We start from the raw sequence: 5,463 nt of genomic DNA, 5'->3' as shown, positions 1-5,463 counted from the left end.
TTTTGGATTTATTTCACCAGACTGCTATTTGGGCTCACTAAGGTATATAGATACTTCATTTTGCCAGAGAACCATGATCTTGCAGGGCATATTTAAATCTCTTATAAAGCCAGAGTAAAATGTTTCCTATCTTAATATACTGCAGCCTTTATGGTACAGGAAAATAGTACCAATATTTCTGTCTCCATTGGCGAGAGGGAACTAGTGATTTGGGTTTCCTGTATTTCTTAGTAATCAAGAGCTAGGGGGAAAAATCACAACCCTGAGTCCTCCAAACTTAGCAGAGAGCCTAATGCACCCTCCATGGTGTCTACTGTGTCCCCACTTCTGCTGGACATTTTGGACATTTATAAGAACTAATTAGTAGATTTATGAACTGGAGCACCACTGTAAAAAATCTGGAACCCCAAACTGAAGAGTTATAGATTAGTTTTTATCATGCCAGGAAGAACTGTTTTACGATAGTAGTGGCATATGCCTTTATTTGTCCCTTTGGTGCAACTGTCCTTAAATCAGAGCTAAGATCAGTCCCCAAATTACCCCTATTAGGAGTAACTTTGTTTATAAGATACAGGAGAATATCATCTAACTGTGAAAAATGTCACCTGACCCTACTAGTATGTAACAGCTTTCCTTATACACTTTCCGTGTATAGTTAAAGTACACAAATGCTCTTCTAGAAAGAAAAATAATAAGCAAATATTTTTCTTTATATAAAATTCCTTCTAGGGAGACAAATTTATTACAGACAATTATTTTATCATGCTCTTTTAAGTTTGGGGTTTTTTGTTTTTGTTGTTCTAGAAAATGATTTACTCTAAATTGCATCTAGTAAAGACTACTTAATACAATTAATCATTTGTCGCCAAGAATTATTTACTTAAATCTAGAATTTGCTGAAAAGCGTCACATTTTTTACTTGTGCCACTAAAGGTAATTGCGTAATTAGCAACCGGTTTACAGAAGCATGTTTTTCACATACTGCTGATAACCCAGGTCTAAATTGCCCTTTCCATCCAGGATCCAAAGGCACTTTATAAATCATTGTATTTAAGTCTCTACTCACACCTGCTCACGCCCACACATGAACTGCAAATGGGGTGTATTTAAAGAGGTCATTTAACACTAGGATAACTACTGCAAAGAATTTGCCACTGGAGTGAAATGCAGCGAAGTTTTAACAGATGCTCAGGAATAATAGATACCAGTAGAGGTAAAGAAGTAAAGAATGCCATTTCCAATTAAAACTACAGGAAAGATTTAGCAGGGAAGAATGTAATTACTCATTTGGACTTAGGCCAGGATACCAGAGCTAATACCCTTCACACTGGGGAAACTTTTTCAAAAGCCTTAAAAACTCATCCAGGGCTTCCCTGGTGGCGCAGTGGTTGAGAGTCCGCCTGCCGATGCAGGGGACGCGGGTTCGTGCCCCGGTCCGGGAGGATCCCACGTGCCGCGGAGCGGCTGGGCCCGTGAACCATGGCCGCTGGGCCTGCGAACCATGGCCGCTGGGCCTGCGCATCCGGAGCCTGTGCTCCGCAGCGGGAGAGGCCACAGCAGTGACAGGCCCGCGTACCGCAAAAAAAAATAAAATAAAATAAAAAAACTCATCCATATAACAATTGCGCTTTAATATCTCAGCTAAAACAGAGTTTTCAGAGAATAAACGATAAAGAAATGGTCCCCACCACCACATGAATTTCATTATGGTGTAATCCATACCCCAATCTAACATACACACGTGTTTCCAGAGGTTAAGAATGGGAGGGGTCAGAAAGACTAGACTATGGACAGTGAATTAAAGGATGGAATAAGAAAAGGTGCCCAGAATTAGTGGGCTGACACACAGGATAGAGGCTGCAGGAAACAGGTTGAAATTGAATTTAAATAATCAAATATCCTTTTGTTTTCTAGTCCTGTACTTCCTTCCCACTTCAAGCACTATTATAAAGATGACCTGCTAATAAATGAACTATAAAAGTAATAATGGCATACCTGAGAGGACCTTAGGAATTATTCTTGGTTTGCTGAAGGAAAGACTGAGGCCCAGAGAATGGAGGCAAGCGCTCAAGGTCACATAGCTGAAGATAATTCCATGATACACTCAGACATTTGTATTTGGAAAATTACATGATTACGACCAAGGTCCTCACACACTTCAGATAATTCTAACCTTTGTCAAATGTCCGCAATTGTTTAGCCCTGCAGGGCAGAAGCCAGGCAGACTTGTGTGCGTGTGTTTATACAGCTTAATAGTAATCACCTTTCCACCTTATTATTTATAGGATCAAAAACTACTCTCCAGACCCTCGACTAGCAGATGGTGGGGAGAACATGAAAGCACAAAGTGACAAGAGGAATAAATTGGAAAGGAACATTCATAATAACTATGATTAGAAGAACTGAGCACAGTCCATAGGAAAACACATGCCTGCCAAATCCAATTCCACTTTCACTTCCACCTCCCTAACCATAACACCCACGGTCCTTAAACAGACTTGGAATTAAAATGAATTGTTTGCAGCTGCTCACATGCAGGCTTGTTCTGTTGGCCCCGCCCAGTGTTTACATGTGGCTTCCCTTCCCGACCTCAGTTCATGCCAGGGAAGGCCATTTGACAAACAACAGGACCGCAAGCTGAACAGAATGCATTTTATAAGTCAGCTGGATCCTCATCCGTGGGCTGAGAGTTCGTAGCGTTCAGCCGCCATTAGCCCCGTTGCCTGGTTTTACAGGAACTTGCTCTCTTTGGTTTTCCCCCTAACAGAGGTCGCTGCAGGATTCAGGCCTTTCTGTTTCTTCGATTTAATTTCTGCCAAGTTCCCCTTTCCCTCCGCCTATCTTCTGTAAATTCTGTGATGGGTGAGTAGCATTTTAAAGGTGAATGGGGATAAAGGACCACATTATATTTGACCGTAATAGCTAGTTGTAATTTTCAAAACGCTGTTTTTAAGCAAGTGGGTATGAAATTGTTCTTGCATTTGGCCAAGTGAGGCCAGTGGGAGAGTCAATGAGATTAGGTTGGGATACGACATGCACGTGGGCACTGAGGTGCCTCAGCAGACGCTGATCTAAACAGGGGGGAAGCCAGGGCCTGAATAGGGAGGAGGCTCTGTTTTGTCTAAGAATGAGAGGCCCCTCAGCCTAGTGGGTCCTTCAGGTAGCATGGTTCCACCAGGAGCTGAGAGCATAATTAATATATCTCTGGCTGAAAGTTAAAAATCATTTGGCCTCCAGCTAGACAAAAAAGCCATTAATTAAGTAAAATTTAAGACCTGTCTTACAGGTGTTCACTGTGGGAAGAGATGTGGACAAGACTACTAATATGGTTGCTATTGACCTGCACTTGCTCAGCTTTAAGACCGAAGAAAGAGTCAGCAACAGAGACATCAGTGGTTTAATGGATGGTGGAGCTTACCTGTCTGAAGCAAGGTTCTGGAGCAACACCCCACCGAGTGCAGGAGATGGTGAGCTGAACATGGAGGCCGGCTTTTCTCCCAGGGAAGGGGAGTTGCCAATTATGGGGGAATTGACCTCTGGTTGGTTCATCGGTTACCAGGGAAACCAGCAGAGGGGCACGCCCCTCACAGCCCCTTTGGTAAGAACAAGCACCAGCTGGGGCCTGGAGCAAGTACTTAGGAATTTCAGTCAGTGATAGGCTGCAGGTGAAGCAGGCGCTATTCGGGCAGGGGAAGTACAGAGGGCAAGAGAACAGCCACCTTGAGTGCACTGACCATACAGTTGCAAATACAGGGAACATTATAACTTTTCTGCTTATAAAATTTTATTCTAGGACGGGCCAAACATTTCCTTAAACTTCCTCAATAAAATAAGAGAAAAACTGCCAAGTCTTTCTTCTAGTTCTGTAGCTAATGGCCACATATTTCAATGATAATAAAGTCCTTTTTATTCCATAAACCTCGTACTTTCAAGAATGGCAATCATTTCATTTGGGGATCAACTACAGAAGTACTTGGTAAAGCTGGATGGCGTGATCAGGCTCTACTCTAAACTCACCGGTTTTGTTTTGTTTTGTTTTTTTCTGGGTTTTAAGTCATTTTCCAACAAGATCTGCGCTCAGAGATATAAGAAGATATACTCTTTTCTCCACAACACTTTTATCTCAGTGAAGTTTTATCTCTTGTTATTTTAAAGAGACAGAACTTCACTGAGATAAAGTGGGTGAAAAGTCAGTCACTTAATCTGTGAATATTAACCAAGCACAGCACTATCATCGGAAAGCACAGCACTAGGCATGGAAGAACTAAAAGAAACAATTTGGTTTCATCCTGCATTGGTCGAGCTAGAGCCATCCATTTCCATAGCCCTGTGTGCATGCTTCTCTTACCTATAAGTGTGATAGCCCTATCACACTCCACTGTCCGTGTTTGTCTTTCTTTCTGGCTGGACTGTGTTCCTTCATGAGTTCTTGATAGCTTTCATCTTTGTATATGTAGAAATTACCATTATTCTTGCCACACTGGGGAAGTACCTAAATTAAAGTACTTGAATAAATGTGGGTAGATATTATTACAAGTGATGGTCAGGATTCTCTTTTTATAATACAGACATCCAAAGAATGAAGGGTTATGTGGTTAGGCCTCTTTCCTGAAGAGGATTGTGAGGAGAATCCTCTGGTATGGGGTAGGGAGGGACACAGAGTAAACAAAATTCATTCCCAAGTACTTCCTGAGTCTAATCTACCCTAGGCACTGGGCCAGGTGTGGGAAGCTGCAAAGCTATGCATGGTAGATACAAATACTGTTGTGGGGATTTTACAGTCTAATAGAGAAAACACACAATAATGGCCAAATCTGCCTCCACCAAGGAAACACATAGGGTTGCAGTAATGGTGCACTGGAGACTGCTCTTACTTGAAATGCTTCCTAAAAGTCATTTGTTAAATATTTAGGGACTTCGCAAGCTGGTTGTTAAATCATTAGTGGACTGAATTTGGCCAGGATAGGAGGGAAATCAGCAAACCTTACAAATCTGGGACATTTTTTTCACCAAAGAAAGTATGTCACTAGCTCGCCACTGGTTATATTGATAGTAATGTGTGCCTAACTCTGAGTCTCTTTGCCTCCTTTCCTCATCCTTTTCTGCTTTAATCCTTTACAAGATGATGAGATAAAACAGAAGCATGGGGCTTCCTTATTGGCACAGTGGTTGAGAGTCCGCCTGCCAGTGCAGGGGACACGGGTTCGTGCCCCAGTCCAGGAAGATCCCACATGCTGCGGAGCGGCTGGGCCTGTGACCCATGGCCGCTGAGCCTGCACGTCGGGAGCCTGTGCTCTGCAACGGGAGAGGCCACAACAGTGAGAGGCCCACGTACTGCAAAAAAAACCCACCAAAAACAGAAGCATGTTTATAAGATACTTTCTTTTAAAAGTTTTATATTTTAAATTAGAAAAAAGGGCCTGTTAAGAACTTTTAACATTTTTTACAAGATAAAGCCAACAA

The sequence above is a fragment of the Kogia breviceps genome, chromosome 5 (assembly GCF_026419965.1).
Source record: "Kogia breviceps isolate mKogBre1 chromosome 5, mKogBre1 haplotype 1, whole genome shotgun sequence".
NCBI lineage: Eukaryota > Metazoa > Chordata > Mammalia > Artiodactyla > Physeteridae > Kogia > Kogia breviceps.
This window is presented reverse-complemented; position numbering follows the sequence as displayed.